Consider the following 10335-nt stretch of genomic DNA (forward strand, 5'->3'; position numbering starts at 1 on the left):
CTGAGGAGGCTGTCTCATCTCCTTTCCCCTGGCTGGCAATTCAGTTGTAGGGATCCTCTTGGTTAAGAGGGGGTCAGTCTACCACTTCGGGGAACCTTCAGATTTGATTTCCATTCACAGCCTCATGACAAACCAGGGAAGGTGACAGGTACTGGCATCATTGCATTTCTCCACCAAGTGAAGTTCCACAGCAAGATAAATATAAACACGAAAAAAATCATGGTTAGAATGCGAAGGACCAGAAAAAGAGTAACCCTTTCCTTGACTTGATTCCCATGTGTTCTATGAGTAAGATTGATAGCAACAACAGTGATGGGAAAGATGGAAAGCACCTTCGGGGAATCCAAGATCAACTGGGATTCTAGGATAATCGTTGGCGGTGAGTTTTCTCCTGTCTCTGACTGACATCCTGCCGTGGCTGTCAACCCAAGTTGAGCATTAGAATTACCTGGAGAGCTTTTAAAACTTCCCCGGGGTAGCAACCTGACAAATTAAATCAGAATGTCTCCAGGAGGGACCTGGGCTCCTGTATTTTTATAAGAAATCATTATTACAAAACATTCCTTTATAAACTGATGGCAGATGTGTGATAACATTTCTAGGCTATCTTGATAGTGAGCAACAGTATTATCCCCTCAGAACAGGAGCGAGATGAGAACAAGTAGCAAGACCAGGGGTCTCCAGCCAGCTCTTCCTGCTCAAGCCACTGATCCTTTACTCACCAGTTGCATGGGCAAGTTGCTCAACCTCAGGAAGAGGCTTCTTCAATTGCAAAACAAGGTGATGTATCCCATGTGGAAGACTGTGGTGAGAACAAAATGCATATGTAGCACTTGACCCACGGTAGGTGCTCAACTAAAACTGGGTATGCAATAACCATCCCTGGAAAACAAAGAGTAACAAAGAATCAAGATGTGTGTGGGAGCTCAGACACCGCTTCTAATGATACGAGAGTTGCAACTTCACCAGGCAAACTGTTTAAACGGTTCTGAATCTAATTCCTCCTAAAATGTCTATAAATTGACAAGTTTGAGCTAGAGGTTCTTTGCTGTAACCTTGGCCTCTAACATTCTATGGTATTCAAAAAGTAGCAACAGGCTGAGAAGGTTATAACTCTCATCAGGAACTTAGTGAATACTGTTGTCGGTAACTGAGGGAAAGAACTCAGAAAGGGTAAGAGTCCCCTGGGGGACTTAGCTCATAGGCAGAGTTGAGCACTTCCCTAGCATCTGAAGCAGATTGCTGCTCTGGCCCTAGCCATTCTGTAGGGTCCCATTTGTCTGGTCTAATTATCAGGCATCCTTAATTAGTGACCTAAGCAGGATAATATAAAACGTTCATTAAGTACAGATCAGAGGTGCAGATTCTATCTGTTACTCCAAGGCCAACAGAGAGAAGGCTGCAAATTCACTGCACCTCCATTTCCCAGCTATAAAATGAGAGTGACATGATCTACCTTTCACATAGTTCCCAGCAATCTTGGAAAGGCAAATGGTTTTCCCTTAATAAAATAAACTTTGAGGAAAAGAAAATGAAGGTGCTCTGAGTCAACTCCAGGCAGGTTTTAAAAGACTAGAAATGTACACTATTTGATTTAAATGAGATCTTCCATTTAAAATCCAGTTACTGTTGCATACTAGAGATGGTCTTAGAAAGCTGATAGTGGTAGCCAATTACTAAAACTGAAAGCACAACATAAATAATTTGCCCCTCTGAAGAAACATCAAACATAGGCGGTGCCTGTGGCTCAGTGAGCAGGGTGCCGGCCCCATATACTAATGGTGGTGGGTTCAAACCCAGCCCCTGCCAAACTGCAACAAAAAAAAATAGCCGGGCGTTGTGGCAGGAGCCTGTAGTCCCAGCTACTCGGGAGGCTGAGGCAAGATAATCGCCTAAACCCAGGAGTTGGAGGTTTCTGTGAGCTGTGATGTCATGGCACTTTACCAAGAGTGATAAAGTGAGACTCTGTCTCTAAAAAAAAAAAAAAACACATCAAACAAACATGAGATTCCATCCCAGGGTTCTCCAACTTCCCTGGTGTTCAGATAGCCCATCTTCGTCTAATGGAATGTATTACCAGTAAATTTGCATACATTAGCATTATCAAGAATACAAAATGGTACTATGATTATATAAGCAACCTCAGTTTAAACAGCCTGTCAGTCAACTGCCTCCAGGCTTGGCCATATCCAGTTTGTTGGCAGATAGAACATTCCAACCTGCTTTTTCCTGTCATGTAATTTGACAAACATTTTCATAAGCCAGGTGCCTTTTTGAGTTGTCACCTTGGCTCTGGCATCTGTCTTGCCCATCAAGTGGATAATGGGGACATTATTTCCGCAGCTACATAACCAAGCTAAATGAATATATAAATTCATTGTCAATTCAACTTTCCATTTCTTTTTCCAGCTGCTAATAGAGGGGGTAGTCAGTGATGTGTAATGAATGGATGATGTGTGAGGTTATGTCTTAATAAAGAACACGTGTCCGTGCAGACGTTTACAGCCAGCAATTATGAGAACACTGACAATTTTAAAACATACACAACACATCCAAAAGTAAAAAAACACTATTGTTGCATAATTTCCAAAAACTGATTATAAAAGTGAAAAGCTTTTTCTTAAAGGGATATTTTTAAAATGCATTTGCTATCAAAGCCAATCCACTTACAAGAATCACAGGATGGGTCCCCTAGTCACCCAGTGTGACATGATTTCATCACCTGACAATGACCTTATCTTCCTGAAATGCCCAAGCTAGGACATTCTGCAGGAGAAGACCTTAGAGAGGATTTCATGTAAATACTTTGCTGTATTTCAACATGAATGGGAATGTGAACAATGTCTATAAATTTGGATGTATTGAGTTTAGAACTTTGGGATTGAGATCCGGTCACTCCCCTCCTTAAAAAAAAAATAATGCTATCCAAACTTCAGTCTTATGTACCATAGCATTATGCTTAAGACAGTGAGTTTAAAGGTAGCTTCAGGGAACAGAAAAGAGTTTTTACTCAGTGCAAAAAAGAACTCTGTGACGGTGGGGAGAAGAACTCCCCAGAAAGGAAGGCAGAGGGAATATAGGTACTCAGCTGTAGCCTGTAGCCAAATGTCAGTCAATGTTTATTCCACTGTAAGGACAAAAGATCTTTCCGGAAACTGATGCTTTAATAAAATTGGGGAGGGGACACTCTGTGAGGCCCAGGCAGGTGGATTGCTGGAGCTCAGGAGTTTAAGATCAGGTGGATTGCTAAAACTCAGGAGTTCAAGACCAGCCTAAGCCAGAGAAAGACCCCATCTCTAAGACAAAAAAAAAAAAAAACAGCTGGAAATCGTGGTGGGTACCTGTAGTCCCAGCTACTTCGGAAGCTGAAGCCAGAGAATCACTTGAACTGGAGAGTTTGAGGTTGCTGTAAGCTATGATGGCTCTCTACCGAGGGTGAAAAAGTAAGACTCTGTCTCAAAAAAAAAAAAAAAAAAATTGGGGGAGGGAAGGGTGTTGGCGTTAAATGGTTAGTTTATACCTCTGAAGTGACCGGACCCTGCTTCGAAAGATAACGCTGCCTCCCACATTTGAGGAGCTTGTTCATAAGTGCAAACTGGTCCTTAAACTGAACTTTGGGAAGGGCCGAGAGAATACAAAATCCACACTGTGGAAAAAACAGCCAAGGTAGAGATACTCCTGTCAAAGCAGAAGCCAAGCGTCATTTCTTAAGTGACAGGCTGGGTCCGGCCAGCACTCACACACACAGAACATTATGCAAAGCAGACACAAGATGGACAGGTTGGCAGATATCCCAACAGCTCTGATTCTGCAGGCCTCAGCCAACTCATCTGCCGAGGAGAAATTGTGTTAATTAATAGGAAATGTGTGTGAAGAAAATGGATGTCACACAGTAAGTGCAACACGCTGCTCCAAAGCCAGCGGATTTGGATCTTTTGTAGGGCTGGGGAGTGGGAGACAGAGCATCTCAAGCAAATCCCACCCTTTGCGTCCCTCTTGGTGCTGACTTCCCTGCCTCTGCCCCCTCTTGTTGTTCCAATGACCCTGGAGTGACCATTCATTCCCTGCCTCTGTCGACAAAAGTTTATTGTGTATCTAAAATGTTCTGTTTCACAGTCCAGGCCTGGTCCTAGGATCTGGAGATATAGAAAAATCTCTAAAACCCAGTTCTTATCCTCAGGAATTCACCCTCCATCCTAGTTTAGCAGGAGAGGTGACCACTGCGTGTGTGAGCAGTTAAGAAAATGAGACAGGCTCTAATAGCAGCAGGAACATACCAGAGACTTCTTGGAGACAAGGCTCCATCCACACTGCCTTCTCTGAGACCTGGCCATTCCCACAATCCCTGGTGGAGGGACAGGCCTACCCTGGCCACAGTTGATGAGCTCCAAGCTACATACGTGACCTGAGATGGGCAGACGAAGAGATTTTTGTTTCTGGAGAATTAGACTTATAACCCAGAGAAGATTGTCCCAGGCATAAAGCTGAGAGGTCCAAAAGAGTCATGGCTGGAACAGGCAATGAGTTGTTGTAGGATAGAACATAGGGTTAAAAGTACTAGGCACTAAAGACAGAGTGATCTGTGCAAAAACAAAGACGAAAACAGTGCAGAATACTGTCAGAAACAGACACAGCATACTGTCCCAGCTCTAAGTCATAAATTAACAGTGATAAGATTAAGGCAAGACAGAAGTTCAGTACACAGATGTGTTAGTTCTATCATGCACTTAAAGACTACTTGATTTTGAACCTTTACACTCTCTTTGAAGCTTTCCATAGTACTATGTTTTCTCATGCCTGAGATTTCAATAAAAGCCAGCGAGGAACCTTAGAGGGGTCTGCACCCTTGTTTCTCCTTGCAGAGTGCTTGCTGGTGTTGGCCTCCCTAGGATACTCAGTTTGGTGCAAAATGAACTGAATGGGTGTTATTCATTTTGCATCAAGTTGCATCAATAAGTTGTAATAAGCAGGCAAACAATGGCTGGCTGTGGGGAAAGGGTGGAAAGAAGCTGCTCCCCACTGGGAGGAGATTACCTCTCAGTGTCCCAGCAGGGATGGGGGAGTAACTGCAGGCTCTGACTCACCTGCTCAGCCCCCCGTATGACCTTGCTGCACTCCCTGGTAACCAAGCCAATGATGACAGAGCCAGGGGAGTGGGGAGAAGATGGTCAGTCCCACAGCAGATTTGCGCACCCAGGGATTTAATTCCCCTCATCCCAACAAACAGTCCTGGAGGTGCTGCCTCATGGGCCTACTGGCATTTATTGTTCAGATACTGAGGTCCTCTTTGCTGCCCAGCATAGAGGATGCAATGGATGGCTAAGGAACATTATTTTTAGCCCTTGCAAGCCCCTGTGACCTTGGCCTCATTCCTTCCAGCTTACCACCTACTGCCACTTCTGAAACATCATTGGGTGGAAGCCTCCTGGACACACTGTACCCAGTCCTCTGTGAATTCTGAGAACCTGTTCCTTCCAGAGCTCTGCTAATACCCCTTCATGTAATGCTTCCCAGTGAGGGTTCAAAAGCCAATTTTTTTCTTTTTCTGTTTTTTTTTTTTTTTTTTTTTTTTTGAGACAGAGTCTCACTCGGTTGCCCTGGGGAGAATGCCATGGCATCATCATAGCTCACAGCCACCTCAGTCTCCTGGGCTCAAGCAATCCTCTAGCCTCAGCCTCCCATGGAGTAGATGGGGCTACAGGTCCCAGCCACAACATCCAGCTAGTTTTTCCATTTTTAGTAGAGACGGTGTCTCACTCTTGCTCAGGCTGGTCTCAAACTCCTCAGCTCAGGCAATCCACTTGCCTCAGCCTCGCAGAGTACTAGAATTACACGTGTGAGCCCCTGCACCCAGACTGAAGCTGCTTTTTAATCTTCAGTGGTTTTTTCATTTCTCATCCAAATGTTTGTGTCTTGGTTTCCTAGTAATGAACTCCTTGAAAGCAAAGAGTGCATGCACTGTTCTTTTTAAAGAATTACTATGTGATCACTTTAATGCGAGAATAAGCCCTCCAAGGCCACCGGCTCCTCAGCTAGTCAGAACAGGTAGAGATGAAGGAGCTCTCTACACCTCAGCTAGGCCATTCATTTGAGTAGAGCCCCTCCTCACCTCCACCTCAGGACAGGACTAAACTTCAAGGCCAGATTCTCAGCACAGGCAGAGAGAACTCACAGATTAAAAAGACCAATCTATTTTAAAAGACCCAGCAACATTAGCTTGATTCACGTCACATAGCCAGCAAGTGGCATTAGCCAGATCTATTGCATTTATCAAGTAGGAGGCTCCCTTGGCAGGGCGTGGGTGGGTGGGAGGAGGAGGAAGAGAGAAGAGAGAGAAGGAAGTCTCTTACCCTCTACTTCTCCCTTCCAACTCCTGGAGCTGCAGGGAGCCAGCCTTCTGCTTTCAGATGCTAATTAACCATGCTCCTGGGCAGAGTCCAGCTCTGCAATAACCTCAAATGACTGGAGACGGGGCTTCTCTAGCCTTTCCTAATTTAAAGCCCTTCCCTTCAATCTCCTCCCTGTCCAAAGAAAACAGCTCTGGACTGCATAAATCCGGGCAAGCTCCCTCCTTCCCACTCCCAGCCTTCCCCCACTGGAGCCCATTCTGGCCTTTCACACACCACAGCTCACAGAATCAGCTCCTGGTGGAGGGTGTCCCAGAGCCCGTCACTCTGCCCAAGTCTACCCTCAGACAAGGCAAATTATGCAAAGCAGGTGCAAGATAGACATTTTGGCAGGAATTCAGTCACCCCAGATCATGGAAACTCTTACCCACGTCTAGGCAGAGAGGAAGTAACGTGTTAATTAATAAGAAAGTCACACACAGAAGGTTCTTGCCTCATTTCATATCCAAGTCCCTCTCAGAAAGCAGGACGTGGGGGACTCACTGCACTGGGGAGATGGGGGACAACTGTTAAGGAAGAACTGGCCCTCCATCCCTCGGTCCCCCCCACTGGTGAGTCTCTTTCCTACCCGTTGTCTCCCACAGCTGCAGAAATGAGTCTCTGCAGAATATCCAGCTCCAGCAGAACCCACCTCTGCAGTGCTGCACAGCCAGCAGGCACAGCTCCTTTGGCTGCAAACACACAGGCTTTAAGGGGTGACTAGTGGCCTCTGTGTGTTTCTCCCCACCCACTCCCCATCCACCAGCCCTTCATAGAGCTATGGATGCACCGTGGTTATCCAGCCAGACTCCCAGTCTCACAGGGCTGGATGTCAGTTTCTGCTCCACTTGTCTGCCTCTCCCACCACAGCATGGGCTCCTGTAGGACATAACCCTGCCACCCTCACGGGCCTGTATTCTGGGATTATTAAGCATGTGGGCAAATGCATGGAAGCATGAACCACTAAACTCCAGGATAGGCTCTTATTAACTCTTTCAGATGAAAGTCGAAATTATCACTAAGGCCAAGCAATGGTACTCCAGGGTATATGCGTTCCAAAGACCCTCATCATGATTGTGAAAATAATTACAGATTTTAAGGCATCAGGTAGCTGGAAAGGAGAGTGTAGGGAAATTTAGTGGCATAACAAGGGCAGAAGAGTAGCAGGAGCCTTTGAGCCCCTGGTGTAAACATCTAGTCCAGGGGTCCTCAAACTACGGCCTACGGGCCACATGCAGCAGTGTGATTATATTTGTTCCTGTTTTATTTTTTTACTTCAAAATAAGATATGTGCAGTGTACATAGGAATTTGTTCATAGTTTTGTTTTTTTTTTTAAACTATAGTCCAGCCCTCCAACGGTCTGAGGGACAGTGAACTGGCCCCCTGTTAAAAAGTTTGAGGATGCCTGCCTGAGCCCTGGGCCGCAGACTGTACTGGTCTATGGCCAGTTAGGAACCGGGCCAGGAGGTGAGCTGTGCGTGCAAGAGAGCTGAGCTTCATCTGTGTTTACAACCGCTCCCCATCACTCGCATCACCGCCTGAGCTCCGCCTCCTGCAGATCAGCAGCAGCATTAGATTCTCATCTGCGGGGCGGTGCCTGTGGCTCAGTGAGTAGGGCGCCGGCCCCATATGCCGAGGGTTGTGGGTTCAAACCCAGCCCCGACCAAACTACAACAACAAAAAAATAGCCGGGCGTTGTGGCGGGCGCCTGTAGTCCCAGCTGCTCGGGAGGCTGAGGCAAGAGAATCATATAAAAAAAAAACCCAAGAGCTGGAGGTTGCTGTGAGCCGTGTGATGCCACAGCACTCTACCACGGGCAGTAAAGTGAGACTTTGTCTCTACAAAAAAAAAGATTCTCATCTGCGGTAAACCGCACATTCAAGGGATGTAGGCTGTGAGCTCCTTATGAGAATTCTAATGCCTGATGGTCTGAGATAGAGCTAAAGCAGTTTTGCTATCACTGGGGGTGGCTGCAAACACAGACTATCATTAGCAGAGAGGTTTGACTGCACAGAGACCATAATAAATCAATTGCTTGCAAACTCATATCAAAACCATCCCCTTACCCCCACCACCCTCACTATCCATGGAAAAATCGTCTTCCATGAAACTGGTCCCTGTTGCCAAAAAGGTTGGGGACTTCTGATATAAGCCATAAGGGGGACATTGTAGAGAATTTCAAAGCAATAAGAAACCTGACCCAAACCACTCCACATTTTATTATCACCTTTGCTAGCAATTTTAAACCACGTCAATGACAAAGTCCCCATTATTCTAAAAGTTCGTTAGCTGGTTTAAGTTCTGAGCAATTTGTTGAGTAGCAATAATATATATTTAAGTGCCAAATGATCACATTTTTATAACATATCCTTAAATAGACCTGTATTCTATATCAAAGTTAATTTGGAGAAATTACAGTTACACAATTGGCCCCAGAACTGAGGTACACACAGACCCAGGTACACATGTTCTGTTGAAGAGGAAGTTTTTTCCCTTTTCAGACTGTTTCAAGTTCACTTTGGGTGAAGTTCATGTCTGCAGTCTCTGTGGTTTTATATGGCCTTGCATTTAAACAGTAGGGTTTAAATAAAAAAGGATAGCACAATGATTGAAAATACAGATTTCAGTTTCAATTCTGTCACGTGGTGTGACCCCTTCTACAGTTTTTTGGGGGGGTTTTATTATTTAATATTTAGGTTTTATCTGTTTAAATTAACTCTTGGTTGCTAATCAAAAGCAAGCTGGAGTAATTATTCAGATTTTAAAACAGTGAAACAGAACAGTGAGGTGAAGCCATTCTTTTTTGGTAGGTGCAAACTTTAGATCATACGTGAAGTATTTTACTGAATTTTGATACTGTCTTTTAACTTGGAGTTTATTCATTTTAATTGATAATTATTTTGGAAGTAGAGGATGAATTCAGAAAAAAATATTAGTGGCTTTCTAGAAATCCAGAAAGCCTAACTCATGCTTTCTAGAAATCTTTTCATTTTATTAATATTCATTTAATAATTACTGGGAAATTATGTCTATGAAATATTATTATAACAGTATCATCGAAGGATTCAAGTTCAAACTCCTGGGTAGATAAAAAAAATCTATTGACTAGCTGTAGTTTTTTCCTTTAATATGCTGTAATATTTATTCTAGGCTTTAATGGCTTTATTTTTTTATTTTTATTGGCTTGAATATATAAACAAAGTTCAAGAAAAGAACAACTTTACTATGTTTCTTTTCTGGTCATTATTATTCTTCTTCTAAGTTTACGATTCTTTCTGAGAACAGATTTTTTGTATACAGGAGGTGATTGTTAAAATATGACCCACTCCAGATGTCACCTACGCAGTAATGACAATGGACAGTGCAGGGCACTGATGTTGGACCACAGGAGCGATGTCCCTACTCCAGACCGCCTGTGCCTCTACCCATATTCTGTGTTTTACTTTCTACGTAGCGTATTTCACTATCTGAAATTCTCTCTTCCCCTCCTCCTCTTCCTTCACCTTCCTTTCTCTCTCTCTTCTCCAACTGAAATCTAAGTTCCCGAGGACAGAGACTGTGCTTATCTTTGTACTGTTCATAAAAGATGCTTAATTAATTAATCAAGTGACCTACCTCAGAGGGAAATGTCTATTCTGATCTGGAAATGTTGACCCTCTATATGGTACGGGAGCCAGGGTGAGCTGGCCTTCCTCTGGGGGCTGGCAAAGTGCCACAGTCTTATCCTTCAATTAAGTTGCTATTTTTGCTTAGGGATGCTAGGATAGCTCCAGCCAAGTTGCTAAGGGCAACATACCTTTGCTTTTCCTACTCCTCTCAAAAAAAAAAAAAAAAAAAAACAAGTAAAAAAGATATTGTAAAAGCTTCAGGTGTGAAAAGTCCTCAGAGGAAGAAAAATGCCCCCAAACTATACACTTACATAATCCAGTCATATTTATCCAGATCTTA

The sequence above is a fragment of the Nycticebus coucang genome, chromosome 20, assembly GCF_027406575.1.
Source record: "Nycticebus coucang isolate mNycCou1 chromosome 20, mNycCou1.pri, whole genome shotgun sequence".
In the NCBI taxonomy this organism is placed as follows: Eukaryota; Metazoa; Chordata; class Mammalia; order Primates; family Lorisidae; genus Nycticebus; species Nycticebus coucang.